Source organism: Lathyrus oleraceus, chromosome 3, assembly GCF_024323335.1.
Source record: "Lathyrus oleraceus cultivar Zhongwan6 chromosome 3, CAAS_Psat_ZW6_1.0, whole genome shotgun sequence".
NCBI classification, from domain to species: Eukaryota; Viridiplantae; Streptophyta; class Magnoliopsida; order Fabales; family Fabaceae; genus Lathyrus; species Lathyrus oleraceus.
Genome location: NC_066581.1, coordinates 50,551,781 through 50,576,569, shown reverse-complemented (window position 1 = coordinate 50,576,569; position 24,789 = coordinate 50,551,781). Strand labels below are relative to the sequence as shown.

At 40.0% G+C, this 24,789-nt stretch overlaps 1 non-coding gene across 1 annotated transcript; it reads right to left on the bottom strand.

Moving 5' to 3' along the window:
- Positions 1–835: 835 nt before the first annotated feature.
- LOC127133407 (small nucleolar RNA R71) lies at positions 836–942 on the bottom strand. Its single transcript, XR_007807385.1, has one exon. It is a non-coding gene; the product is annotated as a small nucleolar RNA R71 (small nucleolar RNA).
- Positions 943–24,789: the final 23,847 nt, after the last annotated feature.

Sequence of the window (24,789 nt, the reverse complement as noted above, 5' to 3'; positions counted from 1 at the left end):
CTGTCCATAAGTAGCTCTATTAGCAAGTACTTGGATTATCAATTAATTATGTGAATTACATTTGACCCTGTCTTTATTAATTAATCTTTATTTAACACTTTAATTTTTAGTGCACACTCTGAAAACACCTATTTCAATTACCTTTGATAAACACCATAACAATAGATAACGATAGCTTGACACTTGGTCTCTGTGGATTCGATAATCTTTTATATTACTCTGACGCGTTCGTATACTTGCGAAAAACACGCATCAAGTTTTTGGCGCCGTTGCCGGGGACCAATTTCGTCAAATTTCATTTTCCTGTTGTTATATCGTTTAGATTTAGGTTATTTCCCACCGGTCAATGCGAAGAACTCGCAGCACCGGAAGTTTAAATTTAGTAAACCCTCTGGCGGAACCTAAACGTTACGCTCGCGCACGTTTATTCTTTTATAGAATTAAGAGAGCTATGGCCGAAGATCAAAACCAAAGACCTCTTAAGGACTTCGCTCAACCATCTAATGAAGAACCTAGTTATAGTATAGTAAACCCAATCATCCCAGCTAATAATTTCGAACTTAAACCATCCCTGTTGAAACTAGTGCAACAGAGACAATTCGCGGGTCTCGCTACCGAGAACCCTAACCAACATTTAAAAATATTTCTTCAATTAGCAGATACTTTTAAAACCAATGGAGCTTCTCCTGAGGCAATACGTTTAAGATTATTTCCTTTTTCCCTCAGAGATAAAGCCCTATCATGGTTAGATTCCCTTCCACCCAATTCCATTACGACTTGGGATAACCTTAGAAGAGTTTTTCTTGCTAGATATTTTCCCCCGAGTAAGACCGCCGTTCTTCAAAACCATATAACTAGATTTACCCAAAACCCAGGAGAATCGTTGTTCGAAGCTTGGGAGAGATATAAAGAGTTGTTACGAGCATGCCCACATCATGGTTTAGAAAATTGGTTAATCATTCAAACCTTCTATAATGCACTTCATTACAACACAAAGATGACCATCGATGCTGCCGCAGGCGGTGCTCTGATGAACAAACCTTATCCTGAAGCTAGTGCCTTCATCGAAGATATGGCTCAAAACCATCAATCATGGGGAGTCGAACGAGCGACAGTTGAGAAGAAGGAAGCCCAAGGAGGAGTGCATGAACTAAGCTCTATAGACATGATGCAAGCTAAAATGGACGCATTAGCCCTCAAAGTCGAGCATATGTGCATAAACCCGAATACTGTAGCCGCAGTTTCGTCGGATTGTGAGATATGTGGAACCAAAGGACACCAATCTGCAGAATGCAGTCTATTAAACGAAACCCACTCTGAGCAAGTGAACTACACCCAAGGGAACCCATACTCAAATACCTATAACCCTGGATGGAGGAATCACCCGAACTTCTCCTATAAAAACAATAACCCTATCCAAAATAATGCACCTCCGAGACCTAGTTATCAAGCCCCTAGATCAAATCAACCTATGCAACCCGTGCCACCAAAGTCGAGCCTTGAGAAAATAATGGAAAATTTTATCACCACTCAAACCCAACAAAACAAGGAGTTCATGAGCCAAAACATTCATGTTAACGAATTGATTACTCAGTTAGGAACCAAGGTTGACCAAATAGTTACTCATACCAAGATGCTTGAAACCCATATCTCTCAGGTAGCTTTAAACCAAGCCCCTCAGACTACACCTGGAGGACAATTCCCTGGACAACCTCAACAAAATCCGAGAGGACAAGCCAATGCCATTACCCTACGAAGTGGGAACGCTTATGATGAGCCACCAAACCCAAGATTGAGTGAACCTGGAACTTCTAAGGAATGTACCAAACCCCCGGACAAAGTAAAGGAACCAGAGAAATCTGAAAACCAGGAAGGTCGAGAGAAAGGAGAAGAACCTAAAGATAAAATTTATGTACCGCCCCCGCCATATAAACCACCTATACCATATCCGCAAAGACTCAAACAAACCCAGACCAATAAACAGTATCAAAAATTTATTAAAGTTATAGAAAAACTTCATGTAGAAATCCCTTTCATAGAAGCCATCACCCAAATACCTTCTTATGCAAAGTTTCTGAAAGACATCCTTACCAACAAACGTAGACTTGACGATCTGAAGCCTTTGGAATGTAATGCTATTTCCGAGGACAAATTAGCAAAGAAAGATAAAGACCCTGGAAATTTCTCCATTCCTTGCCTTTTGGGTAATCATATCATCGATAAAGCTTTTCTAGACATAGGAGCTAGTGTGAGCTTAATGCCCTTAGCTGTTTGTGAGAGGTTAAACTTAGGAGAATTACAACCCACTAAGATGTCACTTCAGTTAGCCGATAGATCTGTTAAATATCCGATAGGCATTTTAGAAGATGTTCCTGTTAGGATAGGTCAGTTGTTTATCCCTACTGATTTTATTGTCATGGACATCAAAGAGGACAATGATATACCAATCCTTCTAGGTAGACCATTCTTATCGACTGCAGGAGCCATAATAGATGTCAAGAAAGGAAAGTTGACATTTGAGGTAGGTGACGAGAAAATAGAATTTATACTTTCGAAATTTCTTATGGCACCTGTGATGGGAGACTCATGTTATGCCTTAGATATCATTGATGAATGTGTTAGAGAATTAGAACAAAAAGAAATTATTAAAACAATTAAGTTACCATCAACCCCCATAAAGGAAGATGATGACTTTAAAGAACCTTACATCGATGATAACCTTTACGAATGTTTATCCCTTACCCCAGATCCTATGCCATGCCCTAAGAAACCAACCTTAGAACTTAAGGAACTGCCTAAGAACCTGAGATATGAGTTCCTCGATGAAAAGATGAATCGTCCAGTGATAGTTAGCGCTACCTTAAGCCATGAGGAAACGAACCAACTTTTAGACGTTTTACGAAGACACCCCTCAGCCTTAGGATATAATATCTCTGACCTGAAAGGTATAAGTCCATCCGTATGCATGCATCGGATTTCGCTCGAAGAATATTCAAAACCCTATAGGGAGCATCAGAGAAGAATAAACCCTATAATGAGTGATGTTGTTAAGAAGGAAGTTCTTAAGTTACTTGAGGTAGGTATAATCTATCAGATCTCGGATAGTAAGTGGGTGAGCCCTGTGCATGTAGTACCTAAAAAGGGAGGCATCACAGTCGTGTAAAACGATAAAGGCGAACATGTAGCGAAACATTTAGAAGGAGGATGGCGGATGTGTATAGATTATAGAAAATTAAATAAAGCAACTAGGAAGGACCATTTCCCTTTACCATTTATAGACCAAATGTTGGAGCGTCTAGCCAGACACTCTTACTTCTGTTATCTAGATGGATACTCTGGATTCTTCCAAATACCTATCCCCCCTGAAGATCAAGAAAAAACTACTTTTACATGCCCTTATGGAACCTTTGCCTACAGACGAATGCCATTCGGCCTCTGTAATGCTCCAGCTACTTTCCAACGCTGCATGATGTCAATCTTTGCAGATTACCTAGATGGTATCATAGAAGTGTTTATGGATGATTTCTCGGTTTGCGGATTCGATTTTCACAATTGTCTTGCTAGCCTTGAGAAAATCCTGGAGAGATGCGTGAAAGTTAACCTCGTGCTAAACTGGGAAAAATGTCATTTCATGGTGACCGAAGGAATAGTTTTAGGACATATAGTTTCCGAAAAAGGAATAGAGGTAGATAAAGCCAAAATAGAAGTTATAGAAAACCTAAAACCCCTAAAAACCATCAGAGAAGTTCGAAGCTTTCTTGGACACGCTGGATTCTACCGGCGTTTTATTAAGGACTTCTCCAAAATAACAAAACCTTTAACCGGACTTTTAATGAAAGATGTTGAATTCATTTTCGATGAAAAATGTAATGACGCATTTAATCTTTTAAAGAAAGCATTAGTATCTGCACCCATTATGAAACCACCTGATTGGTCGGAACCTTTTTAGATAATGTGCGATGCTAGTGATTATGCAGTTGGAGCCGTTCTAGGACAAAGGAAAGATAAAAAATTACATGCCATTTATTATTCCAGTAGAACCCTAGATGCTGCCCAACTTAACTACGCAACAACTGAAAAAGAATTACTCGCTGTAGTTTTCGCTATAGACAAATTTAGATCTTATCTAGTAGGAGCAAAAATTATAGTTTACACCGATCATGCTGTCATTCGTTACCTATTAAGTAAAAAAGATGCCAAGCCCAGGTTACTCCGATGGATTCTATTACTACAAGAGTTTGATTTAGACATAAGAGATAAAAAAAAGGCACTGAAAATGTAGTAGCCGATCACCTTTCTAGGCTAGAACATCTAAAACCTGAACTAGTACCCATAAACGATGATTTCGCCTATGATAGACTGATAGCCAGAGTAGAAACCATTGAAGATAATAACCTAGATCTTTATGAGCATTCCCAAAATTCCTTAGCAATAAGTAACGTACCCTGGTATGCAGATTTTGTTAATTACCTAGTTGCTGATATAGTACCCCCTGATCTTGACTACCACCGCAAGAAGAAATTCTTCCACGATGTGAGAAACTTCTATTGGGACGAACCGCTCCTTTTCAAAAGGGGTAAAGATGGCATTTTTCGCCGTTGCGTTCCAGAAGAAGAGGTAAATAATATTATCGAGCATTGTCATTTTGCACCCTATGGTGGACATGCGAGCACCTCTAAGACATACGCCAAAATTCTTCAAGCTGGCCTATTCTGGCCTACCATGTGGCGTGATGTTTATGCTTACATTGTCAAATGTGATAGATGCCAACGCACTGGAAACATTTCAAGACGTGATGAAATTCCTCTAAGAAACATTCAGGAAGTAGAACTCTTTGATGTATGGGGTATAGATTTCATGGGACCTTTTCCACCATCCTTAGGAAATAGGTATATCTTAGTAGCTGTAGACTATGTGTCTAAGTGGATTGAAGCTATAACCGCACCCACAAACGACACTAGGGTAGTAATCAAATTATTTTAAAACTATATATTCCCTAGATTTTGAACACCACGTTTAGTCATAAGCGATGGAGGATCACACTTTATATCGAGAATATTTGACAAACTTTTAAGAAAATATGGAGTTAAACACAGAGTAGCAACACCATACCATCCACAAACTAGTGGCCAAGTAGAAGTATCTAATAGGGAGATAAAACAAATCCTAGAGAAAACTGTTTCTATTTCTAGGAGAGACTGGTCTCAGAAGCTTCAAGAAGCATTATGGGCCTATAGAACCGCTTTCAAAACCCCTATAGGAACTACCCCTTACCAACTAGTCTATGGAAAATCCTGTCACTTACCGTTCGAGTTAGAGCATAAAGCCTATTGGGCCATTAAAACTTTGAATTTAGACTACCTAGCCGCTGGAGAAAAGCGTACCCTAGACATTCATAAATTAGAAGAACTTAGGCAATCGACCTACGAGAATGCAAAAATATATAAAGAGGGGACGAAAGCCTATCACGATAAAAGAATAGTAAAGAAAAACTTCAATGTAGGTGATTATGTTCTCCTTTTCAACACTAGGTTACGACTCTTCCCTGGAAAGCTACGTTCAAGATGGACTGGTCCTTTCGAAGTATCCAAGATTCTGAGATCCGGAGCCGTAGAAATCAAGAACAAAACCTGTAGTCCATTCATTGTAAATGGACAAAGACTGAAGCTCTACGAAGGAGGAGACATTCCAGCATACTACTCAAGCCACACCCTGATTGATCCACCAATCCCTACTACTACAGGTGTATAAATTCTAATCGTCAAGCTAATGACGTTAAATAAGCGCTGCGTGGGAGGCAACCCATGGTTTTTCTTTCATTTTACCTTTTCGCATTTATTTATTTTTATTTTTATTTTATTTTATCATATTTTGCATCGAGACTAAAAATTTGAATGGTTTGTATTTTCAGGATCACTTTCTTAACGTTTACAGGATGCAGGGTTTCGATGACATGCATGTGGCCTATAGAGATAATGCTCAGAAAGAGCTCTACATTGCTTTGTATCAGCGCCCTATGGCACTGACACGTTACCCTGATCAGCACTGTATGGAGGCACTGGGTATCGTGCCGAGTATCCGATTCCTTAGCCACCAGTTCCACTAGGACGAATTTGCTGATGACTTGAGTAACACATATAGGAACCTGACTTTGGAGTTCCTGAGTTCATTCGACTATGACCCATACTCTGGACCTGATGGGTATGCTGCTTTCAGACTTTTTTGAGTTGAGTACTCCTTCAGCCAGAAAGAGTTCGGCGACCTGTTGGGTTTCCAGACCACTCCTGATGCTATCCCGGAGACACCTATGGGATATTTTCTGGGTAAGGAGGTGGAGAAGTTTTGGAGTGATATATCAGGTGGCGGAAGCCAAGATCCATCTATGCAGCTATCTTATGTCATACATAACCCAGTCTTCAGATATTTTCAGATGATATTAGCACATTCCTTCCTGGGAAGACTGGATGCAGAGACACTACTGAGTGAAAAGGAGATCTTCCTATTATTTTGTGCATCCCAGTCTCGTCCAGTAGCAGGTGGGAACTTTTTATTATACAGTCTCAGCGGTATCTCCAGATCCACCGAAGGAGTCATCCATGTGGGTGGAATCATCACACAGATTGCTGTCGCTTTAGGTCTGTCTCGCAAACTGTCACATCTTCGGATCTATTGTGGATACACTACCATGGACATCGATTTCTGTTTGACCAGAGAATTGATGAGGAGAGCCTCTTTCCACCCATGTCAGTTCCGATTGCTAGTCGACAGTGAGGCCATCCATTATTTCACACTGCCAGACCCTATGATGACCAGTGTGCATGATCCAGTGAATTGGAGTTATGCTCTAGAGGGCCAGGGAGAGACCGTCGAGGCACCGAGATCACCACCCGCTGCTGAATACACGCCTACACCACCATCTCCTAGAATCACTGTTTTCTCTAATAATCATACATTGCAGACACCCGACATACGCACCCAGATTGTTGAGCGCCGTAGAGAGATTGTAGAGCTTAGACAGGAAGTGGCGGACCTAACTTTGCAGATGGGAGTGTCTGATCTCACCCATGCTACTGAAGCCGATTGTCTATATCAGGAGATCGCAGAGCTCGGGCAGGAGATAGCCGTGCTCCGTGGATCCACTCAGGCAGACGACACCCCTACTACCTGATCTCACCATTTCATTTCATTTTATTTCTCTTTTATATATTTATCGTATTTGCATAATTTATTTTATATTATAACATTTAGAATATTATATAAACCACTACTATACATTAGTATTTCTATTTTTATCTATATGTGTTTTATATTTATTTTATTTGCATTTTAATTTTTCAGTTATTTATTTATTTATATTTAATTTCTGTTTTTATTTTTGTTTCAGTTTTATTTTTTATTTTCGTTTTTACTTTTATAAAATTATGCAAGTCAAAGAAACTAGGAGAATCATAATACAAATGCTATCCAGACCCCTCAAAGCCAAAAGACAAGAGGAGCCCAAACCAAAGGACCAAAATCCGGCCCAGCCAGATTTTGCCTTGTGGCGCCCGCCATAGGACCTGTGGTGCCCGCCACAGCGTCTGAAAATGGTCGGGGCAGACCCCTTTTCTTCACCATTTTTGCAACTTACAACCTCCCAAACCCATTTTTTTACCTTGGAAAAAAGTCCTTGAACCCACAAAAAGCTCATACTTTCCTAACCACCATACCACACAAATCATTAATCCACTTTCCATTTTCGATTTCATCCGTCGGATTTTGTAAAAATCCAACCTTTTCACCAACCACTTCATCTTCTTCAAGAGCATTCAAATGGAGTTTAACGGATTCATTCTTCGAGGAGGGAAACCGGGGGAGAGACAAAGAAAAATTATTGAACGGTTGCAAAATCGGGAAATCCTCCCGACAAGGTATGTTGACGAAAACTGTCTCTACGCTTTAGGTATCTATCATAGCATTTTCCATTTATTAGATAACTTAGGTTTGCATAATTTCTTTACCATCAAAGAACCAACCTATGAGCGGTTGACAATTGAATTTCTGAGTTCCTTAATCTATATTGTCAACCCTAACACTGCTAGCACAGTTGGTACTGTCAAATTTAGAATGTTTGCTGTTGAATACGAGTTCAGTACCGACGAACTAGCCAGCTTGTTAGGGATCCCTCATGGGGAAGGTGCTATTTGTGAGGCCCCTTTGGATTCCGAATGGTCTGTTGAGGTATTTTCCTTCTGGGAGCGTTTATCAAACACTTCCATAAACTCTTTTGAAGGAGTTATTGCCTCAACTATCCATAACCCGGCCATCAGAGTTTTTAGATATCTGTTGGCATGCACTATTTTTGGCCGGGAGAATCCAAATAAGGTTAACGCTAGAGAGCTTCTATATTTGCAGGAAGCCTCACAAATAGGCGAATTAATTCGGTTCCGTTCATGTTTGCCCATATGATTTTAACTTTGAATAAAGCGGGACCGATTTCTTTTGGTGGATTGATTACGTCTATTGCTCGGGCACTTAACCTGAACAATGACTTGGCTACCCTAGACCCCTTACCTCCTCGCACAATTAACCTAAAATTTCTGAGAGACATGAAATTGTGTCGTTCAAGGAGAGAAGGAGGTTATACACTTATGGTTCATGGTGTAGCCATCCCATCTATTGTCCTACCTTGCACTAGACGTACAGATATACGAGATGAGAGGAATTGGACCTACGATTTAGACGCTCCACCTGTTTTGGGTCCTCTTCCTCCTAACATTCCTGATGAGGCGGGACCAGACACTGATGATGAATATGATCGGAGAGAGAGATCTCCCGTACCCCATGTGTCCCCCCATCATTCTTCACCACCACACACCGCACCATCTTCTTCTTCTGCAGGTACCACTCCTGGCTTCTATATTATAGAGGAGATGTGGTGTGACCACATGGCTAGAGAGCAAAGGCGAGATGACCTCCACTCTACCATCCAGCAACAAATGGCGGACAACATGCGCTTCATGCAAGAGTCGCAGCGGAGGACAGACAGGTCTTACGACACTGTTCTACAGTCTCTACAGTCAACACCAAATACAGTAGATCTTTAGTACAATCCTACCTCCCCATACCTTTAGCCCCACCAAAAAATTTTGCAAAAGAAAATAGTGTTATTCCGAAAGTTTTCAGGTTTTAAAGACATATTTTGAGTAAGGATGCGGTGACTTGGGAGAACTTTGCGAAACATCAGTATCTGTTTTAGCACCATAAGCTTCGTAAATATAGGAATCATTCCCGAAACCCCATATACCATGGCCTTAATCATCATTTCTGTATAAGTCCTCAGTAGTTTATCTCAGCAGTCAGCTCCGGCCTACGCATCCTCTACGTAGGGGACCAATGCAAATAAGTGAATGATCCAGAAAAACAAAAAAAATAAAAGAAAGCAAAAAGGCAACTCCGGTATAGGTGACCCTCACAAAGTCATTTAAACCAAAGAATTATAAAAATTTGCTACAAAAAGAAAAAGAAAAAAAAGAAAAAGAAAAACTTACCCACTATTAGTTGGTTCAGAGGTATCTGGCACTGAACTCGGTAGGGCGGATTACGATCCGATCCCCCACAACTACAGTTGGATCCAATAAAAGGGTTTACACATAATTATGTGCCATAAATCCCATGCTCAGATCATAATCACTAATAGGCCACTCTACTACGAAGCATGTACGGATAACGGGCTTAATGTGATTGCGCCTGAATGAAAAGGACACAAAAAGAGATGAAGAGGCAGGCCTAGGTGTTATGGGATAATATGGGTTGGTTAATATAGGAACGAAGTTTATGTCCGTATTTGCGGACTAGTGTCATCATGATACCCTTAGTTCACTCAGTTAGTACCTATCACTGCATCCCGACTTGAACTTAGAATTTTTACCTGAAGCACTCGTTTACACCAGTTTTTCTTTCATGAGCTTTATAATGTTTTGTTTGAGGACAAGCAAATGTTTAAGTGTGGGAGAGTTTGATAACACTGAAATTTACGTATTTTCGACTCCGATTTCACATGCATTCTAGTTGTTTTATTGTCATTTTGTTGTGTTATTTCTATGTTTTCCTTTGTTTTCAGGTTTTTACTTTAATCGGAGCCCCGATCGAGAAAAGGAGTGAAAAAGGGCTAAAAACCCTAAAATTCAGCATTTTGTTCTTGTGGCCTACCCCATGGCTGGTGCCATAGACCCTGCCATGACGTGTCAAATTCAACTTCCATCAACTCCCACGTTTTCCCACTACTTCCACTAAGGCGCCCCATATTGTGCTTGTGGCGGGCGCCATAGCCTTGTGGCGGGCGCCACAAGAGGAAAAACGGTTCCCTCCTATTTTCAAGTTGAAGGGCATCCAAGTCATTTCCATCTTTTTACTTGCTTATAAATAGAAACACGAATTCACTTTTACAATCATCCAAACTTAGAACAGAGGCAAACTCAGAAGCAAATTTGTTTCACTTAGGCATATATTCAGTATTTTATAGTGGTAATCGCTTTGCATTGGAGTGTTACCACAATTGTGTAATCAAGTCTGTGATAGAGTCTGTAATCGAGTTTGGAGCACTTTGGAAGGAAGTTAATCCTGCCGCCATTTTCATTTCCGAATTGCAATTTACTCACCCCTCTGATTGGAGCAGGTTTTTATTACTTGTCTTTATCTTATTTATTTCCCGCACTCGCTTTACTTTGTTTATTTCTCGCACTCGCTTTAAATTATTTATTTCCTCGCACTCGCTTTACTTTTGTTTATTTCCTCGCACTCGCTTTAAATTATTTATTTCCTCGCACTCGCACTACTTTCATTTATTTCCCGCACTCGCTTTAAATTATTTACTTCCCGCACTCGCACTACTTTTATTTACTTTCCGCACTCGCACTACTTTTATTTAAATTAATGCACTTTTACTTTATCATGTCTAACTAAATCTATAAGGTTAGAATGTAAGGATCGTAATTGAACCGATAATCCGTACAATTGTTCGTAGAAACACTTAAGGGCTATTTTAACTTTCAACTTAAGTTTTCCCGCACTTCAATTCTGTTGGGTAAGATCGAAAGCCGTCCAACGTCTATTTAAACTTAATTGTTTTTAACTATTTCAAAAACAGCGAAAGCGCTTTGTTTAGTTCATTAGGAGTTTTTAACATTAAGAAGAAAAGAGATTTTAAAACTATTTTCGGACGCGTTTATAAGTTTAGAGTCTGGTTCGTAAGAACCTCTTTTGGTTAAGAAATCCAGGTTATAATATTTTTCAACCTAGTCAAGATACTATATTTCTTAAAAATAGGTTTCCTACTCTAACGCAATGCGCGCCTTTTTATAAGTGACAATAAGAGGGTTCGATTAGGGAGTACAACTCGGTTCTGAGTACGCGAAAGCGACAGTTCCTGTTAAATTAGTTCTTTTCAAAGTAGGAAACACTGCCCATAAGTAGCTCTATTAGCAAGTACTTGGATTATCAATTAATTATGTGAATTACATTCGACCCTGTCTTTATTAATTAATCTTTATTTAACACTTTAATTTTCAGTGCACACTCTGAAAACACCTATTTCAATTACCTTTGATAAACACCATAACAATAGATAACGATAGCTTGACACTTGGTCTCTGTGGATTCGATAATCTTTTATATTACTCTGACGCGTTCGTATACTTGCGAAAAGCACGCATCACCTCTCTAGAACCTTTTGCAACATGGACTATGTGATCCCTAGCAGAAAAACCCTATCTAGAACCCATTTGAAGACCTGTTAAAATAGTGTTTTCTTGCAAATCTAAAACTAAATTAACAAGTCCACATAAGTGTGTATCTATACTTTCATGTGTACATCACCATATAATTCATAATATTTTCGCAACCATAGCTTCATCGCATATTTCGGCTTCAATGTGAGTGTGTGTGTTCGGTTGTATCACTCATTAGAGAGTCTTGCTTTGATAGGGTTATTGCTCATTATCATAAGTCGTCATCTATCAGTATATGAAGTTATAGGTAAAGAGTTCTAAGCATTGGAAGTTTTATCTGAATAAATAAATAAATTTTGCAGAGAAAAGTTAAGAAGTTCAATGGAAGAATTCTAACATTTTGTGCAACACAAATGTAAAAAAGAGTGAAAAGAAAAATGTGATTCGTCATAAAGTCTTTTGTATAGTTGCTTTTAAAATAATTCAAGTAAAATATTTTTAAAAAGGTGTCCCTTGATAAGTTCTAACCATAATTTATATTGATAAAAATGATGGTGTCCCTTTAAAGATAGGCACATCCAAGCTAGCAACTTCATGGTCTTCTTCTTGATCTTCCCATGTATCAGATGACATACTCCTTGAGTGATCTTCTTATTGATATTTGGGACTCATGGAGGATCATATATGTGTAAGATGATGTGATATGAATCATCCCTTGAAATATTTGATCACATGATAAAGAAACTTGTTGAAGAAGTCACACAAGATACCTAGATGAATTAGGGTTTCCAAGGAAAACCAACTCCAAACTCTTAATGATTTCTTGATCAAAATAACATGTGAAGATCATGAGGATCCATATATGATACTTAGAGACAATGTGAGCCATTTCTTGATTGAGCTCTCTACATTGAGGGTCTTAAACCCTAGATATGAGCTTGATAAAGCATAGGTGAGCATACCCACTACCTACAAAAGCAACAAACTATACATTGCCATATTTTTGGTATTTTGGTTAGTAAATAATAGAAAATGAAGTATGATACAATCAAATGTGCTTGGTGATCTCTCCCAATGCAAACCCAATGAATGAGGGGTAAGGAGTATGCTAAGTTGCGATCCCAATGCTAATGCATATGATGAGATAGCATGAGGGATCTTAGGGTCAAAATTGGGGTCTTGCAGATAGCTATTGTTCTTTATGCTTTTTCAAATTCTCAAACCTGTTTAGAAACAAACAAGTTCAAATTTCAAGCCATTAAGACTAAATAAAAGCATTATATTCTTCAGCAAAAAGTTAGGAAGGAATCTTCTACGATGAAAATCATAAAATTAGTTTATGGAGACCTTTTCTATCAACGACAGCAAAGCCTTCTAGGAATATTCAACTTTAGAACTCCTTTTCAATTCCAGGTTATGATTGTTGGAAATAAACACTTTTTGTGCTTAGGGAAAGTGTGTGAGAATATTAAAGGCTTGAATAGAAACTTGGTAGGTATGATAATTATTTATGAAAGAGAGAACTTTGTATTTTTGCTTGATACAAAAGTATAGGATTACATCTCTATTTATAATACTCTAAGGAGAACTCTAGACATATTAGTTCTAGAGAGTTCTAAACTCTAGACATTCAAAGAGTATTCTAGAAAATATTACAATCCTAAGAAATATTTAGACATTCCAAATATTACAAGAATTTTCTAGAGACATTATCCAAAATAACTAAGCCCAAAATCAAATAATAAGATTAGGCCCAAATTAAGTTTAATATTTTAATATCCCCCCTTAAACTTGATTTGTGACTCCAAGCATATACCTTAGCTTCACGAAAGTTTCCAACTTGAGTGGCTTCGTGAAAATGTCGGTAGCTTGATCTCTAGACATCACATACTTCAATTTCACCTCCTTCTTCTCGATACATTCTCTTATGAAGTGGTAACGGGTGTCAATGTGCTTACTTCTTTCATGAAATATAGGATTCTTTGCCAAAGCAAGTGCTGATTTATTGTCAAAACATATTTCGACATGATCTTCTTGTGGCATTTTTAATTCTTTCAACAAATTCCTTAGCCAAATTGCATGACAAACACATGATGTGGCGGTAACATACTAAGCTTCACAAGTTAACAGTGTGATGATATGTTGCTTCTTTGACATCCAAGTGAAAGCAGTATCTCCCATAAAGAACACAAAATTAGTAGTACTCTTTCTATCATCCAAGTCTCCACTCTAATCGCTATCACTATAGACAATAATCTCATAATTGTTAAAAGAGTAATAGTGCAAGCCAAAGTTTGTTGTACCTTTGATGTATCGAATGATTCTTTTTGTCACCTTGAAGTGAGTTGTTGTTGGAGCTTCCATGTAGCGACTTACGACTCCTACAATATAGAGAATATCCGGCCTTGTACTTATCAAGTAACGCAGACTTCCAACCAAACTTTTGGAAAGAGTTGGATCCACAATCTCTCTATTTTCATGCTTACTCAACTTGCTGCCACATTCCGTCGGGGTGCCAACTGGATTGGCATCATCCATCTTGAAATTCTTCAGGACTTCTTTGGCATAGTCTTCTTGGGTGATAAAATTCCTTTGACTTCTTGCTTTACTTCGATTCCGAGATAATATGCCATGAGCCCCATATTTGTCATCTCAAATTCATTTGACATGTCTTTGTTGAACTCTTTGAACATGCTTAAATTGTTCCCTGTGAAGGTCAAATCATCAACATATAAGCACACAATCAAAATATCTCCACTTTGCGCTTTAATATAGAGTGCATGCTCATATGGACACTTGATGAAGTTCTTGTCTTGAAAGTACTTGTCGATTCGAACATTCCAAGCTCTCGGTGCTTGCTTGAGTCCGTACAATGCCTTCTCCAACTTCAAGACTTTTTCTTCTTGCCCTTTTACTTCATAGCTCTGTGGTTGCTCGATATAAACCTCTTCTTCTAGAAAACCATTCAAGAAGGCCGACTTCACATCCTTGATAGATCTTCCATTCATTTTGGGCTGCCAAAGAAATTATCAGTCTAATAGTTTCAAGACGAGAAACGGGGGCAAATACCTCATCATAGTTAATTCCTTGTCTTTTACTATAGCCTTTCTCCACCAATCTTTCTTTGTATCTCTCCACGCCTCCTTTTTCATTTTTCTTCTCTTTGTACAACCATCTTACTCTGATTGCTTTGTGTCCTCGTAGAAGTGTAGTAAGTTTCCATGTATCACTCTTCGTGATTAACTTGATTTCTTCTTCCATAGCGTCTCTCCACTTTACGTTTTCAACTATTTCTTGATAGATTAGAGGCTCGTAATCACCCAAAAGACAAAAGAGGTTAATGTCGTTTCTGTTTTTCGGTTACCTCATAAATCTCTTCAATACTCCTTAGTCATGGTGCCCTCTCACTTGAGCTTGTTTCATCCAACCTTGGTGTCGGTGAGGCCGATGGTGTAATATGTTCCTCTATCATTGGTTGTTCCATTTTGTCTTCTTCTTCAAAGTAAGGAAGAAAATCGTACATGTCTTCTTGAACACTCCAATCCCAACAATCTTCTTCTTCGAACTCCACGTCACGGCTTATGATAATCTTTCCACTATTTGGATTATAGAGCTTGTACCCTTTGGAGCTTGAGTCGTAACCCATGAATACATACTTCTCACTTTTATCACCGAGCTTTGTTCTCCTTTCATCTGGAACGTGGGTATAGGAAATGCTTCCAAACACTTTGAGGTGAGAGATCCTAGACTTCCTTCTACTCCATGCTTCTTGTGGTATCTTCTCATGCATGCTTCTTGTTGGGGAACAGTTTTTCAGGTAAATCACACATGCCTCTACTTCGGCCCAAAACTCTTTCGACATCTTCTTGCTCTTAAGCATGCTTCGCACCATGTTAAGTATGGTCTGATTCTTTCTCTTTGCTATTCCATTTTATTGTGGTGATCTTGGCACTGTTAGTGGGCGGAGGATTCCATGGTCTTCACAATATTTGTGGAACTTGTTTGAAATGAACTCTCCTCCTCGGTCAGATCTCATGGCCTTAATGGAAAGACCACTTTATTTCTCCACAAGGGCTTTGAACTTCTTAAAATTTTCAAATACTTCTGACTTCTCCTTCAAGAAATAAACACATGTTTTTCTAAAATACTCATCAATAAAGAGGAAAAAGTATTTACTCTTACCAAAAGAGTTTGGATTGATTGGTCCACAAACATCGATGTGTATGAGCTCTAGTGGTTTTGCCGCTCTTGACATTGATTCCTTTGGAAAGCTTTTTCGGAATTGCTTCCCAACTAGACATCCTTCACATAGTTGGTCTGAGTGGTTTATACTAGGCAAGCCTCTCACCATCTCCTTCTTTGACAAACATTTTAGACTTTTGAAGTTGAGATGTCCGAATCATAGATGACATAGCCACGAAGAGTCGGTATAGAAAGTCTTGAGACACTTTGCAACATCATTTTGAATGTTCAAGAGGAACATTCTATTCTTTAACATAGGCACCTTAGCAATCAAGTTATGTCTACAATCTCTTAAGAAAAGACTATGTTCTTTCAAGTGGGTGTCATAGCCTTTCTCTAATAATTGTCCCAAGCTCAAAATATTCTTCTTCATGTTAGGAACATAATAGACATTGGATATGAACTGATGACTCTCATTCTTTAAGCATATAAGAATTTTACCTTTGCCTTTGACTGGTATCTTTGAGTCATCTCCAAATGAGACATTTCCAGTTGTCGCTTCATTGATCTCTACGAACATTCTTCGATTGCCCCACATGTGATTGCTTGCGCTGGTGTCGAGGTACATTTATTTCTTTTCTCTTCAGCTTGGTTTTGGCATGCGAGCAACAAAGTTTCTTCTTCTCTGCCTTTTTCTTCTACAAAGTTAGCTTTCTCCACAACCTTCTTCGAGAATCTACACTCAGATGCATAGTGACCGATCTTGTTGTAGTTGAAGCACTTAATTTGTGATTTGTCACACCTCGACAATGAATTTCCTCTTCCACAACCTCTTGTTGCTTGTGGATTCCAATTTCTTTCTCCATTATTAGAGTAGTTGTTGTAACCGCCTCTTCCTTCTCCTCCATGTCCTCGTCCATGCCCACGATCTTGACCATGACCTCATCTTCTTTGGCTCTTGTAATTCACATAATTTGTTTCCTTTATGTTGAGTTGTAGTAGTTGCTCCATAGACTCCTTTTATTTAATTTTTCTCTTTTGTTTTTATTTGTATGCTTGTAGGACCCATGAGTTGCTCAATAGTCATGGTCTTTAAATCCATGTTTTCTTCAATGTTGGTAACAATGTGTAGCACCTCAAATTTGCACCTCCCATTTGTATATACATTTCATTTTTAGGTCATTAACATTGCATTCACATTGCATAGTCCATTACATCTCATCAGTCAAAACTGGTCAGGAGATTCAATTGTGCAAGAGAGCAAGAGCATTTTCCATGAGATGAAAGCCCTATGGTTGTTCTAGAGAGCTCATGTGAATCAAGGATCACTTTGAAGCAATTTGGCCAAGTGTTGAAGGCTTAGATTCATCAGTGCATGTGCAAGTCATCTGAGGCCCATAAAAGTCAACTGCAAGTCAACTGCAAAGTCAACTGTGGATTTGGAGGTGGGAAATGATTAGAGATACTTCATTCATGTTCAAACAAGTCTCATTTGGCATTTCAAACACTCACATTGAAGAATTTGAAGTCAAGTCAAGACTTTCCCAAAATAGCAAGTGACCTATAATTTGAAATTTCCAAAAATGGAAAGGTTTTGGACCAACTTCAACTCAATTTTACATCATCAAGAAAGCTTCAAATGAAATTTTGTCCAACATGAAAGTTGAAGATCTTTCTTTCCCATTTCCAAAAAGTCCAAGATCATGGATTTATGATGTGTAGATGAGAAGTTATGATCAGATCATGATAAAGGGTGCTTGAAAATTCAAATGGGCATAACTTTTGAACCAAGGCTCCAAATTTGGTGGTTCTCCTTGCATTATTCTCATCATGACATGCACTTTCCAAATACCTCATTGCATAGCTTGAAATGTGAACATATGATGACATACTCATGCATACTATTTTTGAAGAGGAATTTATTAAAATCAATTTGGGTGATCATATGCATAAAATATCCATTCCAAAGTGTGCATGGGTTATTTTTAAGTGGTTTTGGGCCTTATTCTGGTACTGTTCATGCATGCATGAAAGGCATGAGGTGCAAATGCCAATTTTCTCATACACCTTATAAATTGTTAATCTTGATTAACTTTGGCTTAAACAAGTTTTCAGCATCATTAGCAAGGGATATATATTGTTAATCATAACTGCATTTGCCATTAACCACAGTTTTCAGATCTAGATTCAAAATCAACCAAATTTTTCTCTCAAAAATATTTTCCAAATTCTTCACACAAAAGCATTTTCTCTTGTTGGAATCATGATCATGAAGCATTTCTGAGCAAGTTTGAACGTGGAATTGGAGCAAATCGTGCCAGTTTGGACCATACTCGAAGCTTGAAGGTTCAATGGAGCTTGCAAATTGAGCTGGATTCGTGCATGTTGGAGCATCCAATTCATCATCAATCACATCAACAAGCATTGTAGAAGAGATTTGAGGCATTGCTGAGCTTGGTAGCACACAATTCCAGTTACTGTTCTTCAAAGAGGTCAGGTTTCGAGTTTAATTATTTTGCAATTCATCATGATATTTGTGTAAATCTTTCATTGGTGATCATTCTGGTATAAAATTTGAGTGAAATGGCGCATGATTGAAGTTTGAAGTGCAAGAATGTTCTTCTTCGATTTGATCATGTTATTAGGAATTAGGAATAAATGTTTCTTGATCTATGATCCACGTGAAAAATGCTTTTGAATTCTATGTTTGTTTTTAATTTCTGGAGTGTTTGTGATTTTCTGGAAATCTGGACATGAACTTCATCGTCTTCATCTTGAAGAAGATGAAGATCATAGGTAGCCACGAGTTAGCTACGAATTTGCTACGAGTTCTTCATGCGTTTGCTACGAATTCTGGGAATTCTGGGCGCTAGGGTTTTTAGGTTGAAACGCTGTCGTTTTAGGTTGGGCGCCAAATTTGAATGTGGACGTGGTTCGATACTGAGCGAGCGCATTCTTTCAATTGCCTTGCATTTTTTCACATATTCTCTCCCTTTGACCATGCTTGGTCCATTTTGACTTCAAATTTTTTCCTCAACTTAGAAAAATCATAACAAATTGAAAATTGATCCAATTTCATCCCAATTTTTTGCAAAATGCTCCTTATTCTGTCTAGTTTTTTATGAGCATGAATTTGCAAGTTGTGCCTGGCTGGAAAAATAATTTGTTCTAGGATGATTGAATACATATGCATGTGTGATATTGCCTTGTTCTTTCCATCATAAAATGCTCAAAAATAATCCAATGAACTTGAAATTTTGTATGCTAATTCTAGACACATTGATGGACATTTTGGCTTTGGTTTGACATTTTTCTCATGTATCATTTACGTTTTATGCTTGTGTTAACATGGTTTAGATGTTTCCACACGTACCTAAGTTGCTTTGAGTTCATTTGAACTTTGCTTGGCTTGCTTGTGGTTTGCATACCACTGAGGTATAATCTCTTGATCTTCATGTAGTCTGGAAGACCTACTATTATTGGTAGGCACCTGTCTGAAGCCCTCCTTAAGAGGCAATGCTTGTGTTTGTTTAATTTTGTGCCAAGCAGGTAAAGTCCTCTTAAGAGGCAATTGGCAGATAAAAGGGATGTGTAACCCATCCCCTGTTACTCAGTGTGTGATTCCTCTTGCTCACACCATGTGTTGATGCATTGTGAATAAAATCCCAAACTCTTGTAGCATCAGTCATCTGTGGAGAAGAGTTCCTATATTCTGAACTCCCACACTTTCTATTTGAGTCTGAAGCTCTCCCAGGCCAGGGATAAGAGCTATGAGGTCTTACCCTCACTTCGCATTTCATCTGCTTCACCCTAACTCTCAATGTTAGGGTTAAGAGCTAAAAACACCCCATTCCAGTTGGCTTGTTTCTGCAGCCTAGCCCTGTATGAGCCCAATTGCTTGCATATAGTGTGTGTGATTTCCTTATTGTGCTTGTCTGTTTGATTGTGCTGCTTAGGATAGCTTGCTCCCTGTGTAAGTTAGGATAGAAACCTCAACCTAGAACCATTGCGGATTACATGATAACTATTAGGCTCGAGTCAGGCTCCCTTCTAGTTTGTCATTTCCCAGTCTCTGGTTAGGATAGAAGTTCTTTCCCTGCGTAGGGGAACTACGTCGCCCTGATCCTCATACTAGATGAGGTACGTAGGCAGGAGATGAGCTGATCTCTCCGGGCACCCTTTTTCTTTTTCAACCCCTTGTGTGTTTTGGAGTCTGACATAAGTCCAGCGATTGGCAGTTGGTTTCCTGTGTCTTGTTTGCTTGTTGGAGTCTGACGTAAGTCCAGCGATTGGCAGTCGGTTTCCTGTGTGTGTGTTTGTTGGTTCGGAGTCTGATGTAAGTCCAGCGATTGGCATTCGGTTTCCATGTTTGCCTGTTTGTGTGGAGTCTGACATAAGTCCAGCGATTGGCAGTCGGTTTCCTGTTTGTGTTTTGTTTGGCGTGCGTTAGCCGAGCTACGAGTGCTCTGATTCTTCTCCGGTCAGAGAAGATACGTATGCATACGATGCGACATCCTAGCGAGCACGTTTCCCCTGTCCCCGAACTACGTCGACTCTGATGTTTGTGCTTGACAGACTACGTAGGCCTGGGATGCGATATCCTGTCGAGTCCCGTTTCTTCCGTCTTTCATCTGTGTTTGTTTCCAGCGTGTGTGCAGTGTTTGAGCAGTTTTTAGCAACCTTTCTTCTATTCTTTTGTGCGTGGATCCCGTCGAGTACGACGGATGCGTAAGGGTGCTAATACATTCCCTTCGCATAACCGACTCCCGTACCCATCCATCTCTGGTCGCGAGACCATTCCTTTCCAGGTTTACTTCGAGCGTATCCTTTCCCTCCTTTGGGATAAATAACGCACGGTGACGGCTCTGTTGTTTCGTTTTCCCGCCGGTTTTTCGCGTAATGCGACAGCTGGCGACTCTGCTGGGGATAATTGAGAAGTTGACCTCTTGCTGGTCCATCTTCCCTAAGCGAGTCAATCCTAGCGCTCTGTAGGATAGTGTTGGTTGCTTTTACTGCTTTATTTATTGCATTTATGATTATAATGTGATTGTATATATGTGCATTATGTGTTTGCATGCATCATTTATCATTGTGCTGGTTGTGTGTCTGTCTCTCTGTGGGGTGGGAGTTACAAGAGGTAAAAGGCACAATACCCAGGCTATGAGTGAACTCTAGGACACTTAGGAATAGAGTGATTCTTGGGAAGCGGGTGGTATTGCGCCACTTAGCGGAACATGATATCACGAGCAGTTCAGATCCTGATGGGGTATTATCGGTGCATACATCTGGTGTGTACATGATGATATTCTTGAAAGGATTGTTTATCCTGCGTTTCTCTTGACCTTACCCTGGCCTAGATGACACCCGTGAGTGGGGCGGGATTGAATCATTTGCAGGTACTGATGGTGACTATGGTTTAGTTGGACTTATGGGTACTTACTTCTGACACGCCGGAGTTCTGTCCTTCATATCTATCAGCGGGTTCCGTTTATTTCGGATCCCCGGGTTGAATTTGAGATACTTGTTCAGAGGATCTGGTTGTCATCCGTTCAGTGGATCTCTTGTGATGATAGTGATATCCCCGGTTCCGTTTATTTCAGAACTCCCCAAGTTGGATTTATGGTTACTCGGGCCCTCAGATGATTGTAATCAGTTCAGAGACCGGTCCAGTACAGTTGATCCTCAGATGACTTGGAAGATGGCATAGTGACCTGCCTGCATGCATTTGCATCATTCCCATTTCGCATCCATCTGCATTTAACCCATGTCTATTCGTACTCAGGGTCCATTTTTTGATTAAGATTCTGGTCGAGAGACATCCGGATGTCAGAATGTTGTTGATGAAATATTATCCGTCTCAATGAAGCTAGAATCAAAGGACAATGCCTCATACGGATAGACATTGCATGTGTGAGTCATATTAACCTGTTTTCTGTTTTGTAGGTGTCAGTATCTAACCAGTGCGCATAGCTATTTCGTTCAGATATCCAAGCTAATGGATCCACCCAACGCCGACATTCTCGAATTGAAAGAGATGATGAGAGAGCTGTTCAAAGTCGTGCAAAGGCTCGCATTGGGGCAGAAAGCAATTGCTGAGAGGTTGGAGAGAATTGAAAAATGGCTGATAACGGAGAAAGTTCAGGGAAGGGCTCCGTCATCCGTAGTAAAGAAGTCCTCTGGCAGTGGTCAGCCCGAGAAGGAGGTCGAATCAGGTGGTGTGCCTGCCCGAAAGAAACGCAGTAAGGATCGTTACCACCCTTATGCTGCCACCGTAACCACTCCTGTTGGTGATCCACCTATACAACAGCAACAACCGCCACCTCAACAGAAAGCACAGAAAGCTAAGGGCCAAGTGAAGAAGGGGGCGACGGATCGTCAGTTTGATAAGCCACCCGTGACTTATACCCTTCTGTTCAAGAGGTTGAGGGACCTTGGGTTAGTTCGGCCAAGGATATTGGTACCTGTAGAACTGCATCAGAGGCCTGCAAACTACGATGAGAATGCCAAGTGTGAGTTCCATTCTGGGGCACCAGGGCATAACATTGAGGGTTGTAGAGCTTTTAAACATGTCGTCCAAGATATGGTGGATTCTAAGGTCATCAGTTTGGCGCCAACACTGAATGTTAACGTCAACCCCGTGCCAGGTCCCGTAGGGGTGAAGGTGATGTCAAAGGACAAGAGAGGAATAGAGGTGACTGAGGGGGATCAGTTAAAAACTTCAGTGTCTGTGGTCCCAAAACATCTGATGAAGGGAGGGGCTTTCCCTAGTGTTGATAATTGTTGTGCAACCGTCGCCACAGATGGGTGTGTAGTGATGGGGAAAACGATCCAGAGAATGATGGAAGTAGAAATGGACGGTGAAAAATTTGAAACACCAAGTCAGGCCGTTGAAACCGTCAAGGTAGAGGATGCCATTTTAGTTGAGAAAGAGAAGAAGCTGTCCATTTCTTCTTACAAACAGGCCATGGAAGTGGTGAAAAACGGAGAAGCCCTAGGCTGGGGAAAGATCATAGACATTGTGGTGAAAGCAGATATGTTCGGGGTTGGCTATCAGCCAGATCAAGACTCGTCTGGACAGAACAGAGGACGTCGTCAACCGTTCACATTCATCAGTGTCGGAATACTGGATCCAGGTCATGCCTGTGCAGTGGGTGAAGAGATTGACTGTGACCGCGAGCTTGATTCATGGATAAAGTCGTGCGTATCAGGAAACTGGAAGGCCTCAAAGATCATCACTGTCACTCATCATGAAGAGTAGTATTTATGTTTTTCAATTCTGTTTGCATGAAAGCCATACGTTTTGCACGGAACGTAATGGTCCATTGTAAGGGTCATCTCATGTGTTTCATTGTGCAACATTTTGCATCATTAATAAATGGATGTTTTTGTGATTAAAAGCGGTGTTCCCTGTTTTTCATTTATTTTTGCAGTTTAAAAATAAAAAAATAAAAATGGCAATGTTTATTTTCATTTTTCTTTCCTTTTGATTCGTCTTGTTCCGACCTCAAAAGCGACTATTCTCCTGATCTCATTGATAACAATTCGGTTACACCTCTGTATGACTTCGACAATCCGATCTATCATGCCGAAGAAGAAGGCGAAGAAAATTGTGATCTGCTGGAATTAGCCAGGTTGTTGAAACAAGAGGAGAAGGTGATTCAACCGCACGAGGAGCGATTCAAGATTGTTATTCCAGGCACCGCCGAGGTCAGAAAGGAAGTGAAAATTAGGGCCGCTTCAGAGGCGAGTCGAGAGCAGAATGGTAGCCCTGTTGAAAGAGCATGTGGATACCTTCGCCTGGTCGTATCATGATATGCCAGGGTCGGATACCGATGTCGTTGTGCACAAGCTACCATGGAGAGAAGACTGTCCTCTAGAAGCAGAACGCCGGTGCCACGTATCAGAGTGACTTTGTTTCATGATATGATTCATCATGAAATTGAATGCTATGTTGATGACATGATAGCAAAGTCCCAAACAGAAAGGGGCATCTGGTGGATCTGGCCAAGTTGTTTGACCGGATCGAGACAACTCAGACTGAGGTTGAGTCCGAATCAGTGCACTTGTGGAGTGCTGTCCGGTAAACTGCTGAGGTTTATTGTGAGCGGATAAGAGGAATCGAGGTCGATCCTGCTAAAAAAAAATAAAAAAAAAAGATATAAAGAAGAAAAAGCAATACGAGAAATGCCTGAACCAAGAACAGAAAAAAGAAAGAGTTTGTGGTTTCTTAGATAGATTGAATTGCATTTCACGATTCATATCTCATCTGACAGCCACGTGGGAACCCATTCAAGAAAAAAAGGGGAGTAAACGGTCAGGTGGATAATCATTGCCAAGGGGCATTGAAAGATAAAAGGATAAGTTGCAGGAACCTCTGATTCTGATGCCTCCTGTGGAAGGAACAACTGTTAATCTGGTACTTGACAGCCCTCGAGGTGTCTATGAGGTGCGTATTGTGTCAGGATGACAAGTCTGGTCGAAAAGAGCATGCAATTTACCTTAGCAAAGAGTTTACCGACTGTGAAACAATACGTTCACTGCTCGAGAAAACTTGTTGTACTTTGGCATAGGCTGCTCGCCGACTGAGACAGTATATGCTGGTTCATACCACTTTGTGGATTTCCAAGATGGGTCTGATCAAGTAAACAAGTGAGAAGTCAGCATTGACCGGACGGGTGGCGAAAGGGCAAATGATGTTGACTGAATACGATATTCAGTATACCTCTCAGAAAGCAATCGAGGGGAGTGTATTGTCCGATTACATCGCCCCGCGACCCATTGAGGATTATCAACCAAGGAAGTTTGGGTTCCCTGATGAGGACATCTCGAGGTGCTCAAATCGAAAGATTGTGAGGAACCGATCCCGGAGGAGGGGCCTGACCCTGAATCCGAACGGATT